The sequence below is a fragment of the Penaeus chinensis genome, chromosome 26 (assembly GCF_019202785.1).
Source record: "Penaeus chinensis breed Huanghai No. 1 chromosome 26, ASM1920278v2, whole genome shotgun sequence".
Lineage (NCBI taxonomy): Eukaryota > Metazoa > Arthropoda > Malacostraca > Decapoda > Penaeidae > Penaeus > Penaeus chinensis.
Window position 1 is genome coordinate 15319066 of NC_061844.1, and position 700 is coordinate 15319765.

Genomic DNA, 700 nt, shown 5'->3' on the forward strand with positions numbered 1-700 from the left:
AGGAGAGCCTGGGGTCAGGGAATCGGGGAATCAGGCGAGTTTGAATTGGTGGATCTATTTGATGAAGAGGCAAGCCTCATTGCCTCTAATAATGGTATGGTTAATAGTTAATGGTTAATGGTTAAAAGCAAAATAAATGTGCTATCTAATAATGGTATAAAATTGTTGGCCATGATAGGCCTGGAGTATGTTGGGGAGAGAAATGGTCCACCCTCAGGGTCCCTTTAGGGGTAAGGGCTAGACAACTAAAGCAGGGGAATACCGTGCCCATGGCTCCCTCAGGCCGTTCAGGACTGGCACAAAGTCAGCCTTTCATCCTTTCAGCACGGCTCTCACACCTTAGAAAGTGGATAGTAGAAGAGGGTTGGTGAAGGGACAGAAACGAAAAAGTAGGAGGGGAAAAAAAAGACCATGCAAAATTTGTTGAGTCGAGGGCTGAGTCCCAAGGTTGAAATATAGTAAAAGGAATCGGTAATAGCCAGTTTCCCTGTAATTAACGCAAAGCTGATGGGCATGGCATGTACGTGCATGCCGTACCCACTGTGAGCTTATTTTATTAATTATTCTTACGCATAGATGCTCCACAAGTACCAAGTCACAGGGAGCCAATTACGAGGACGACCTGTCTCACCTGTTTACCTTTTCATTGATTATCTTATCTTATATTATTACTATTGTCAGTAATAGTAATAGTAATTGT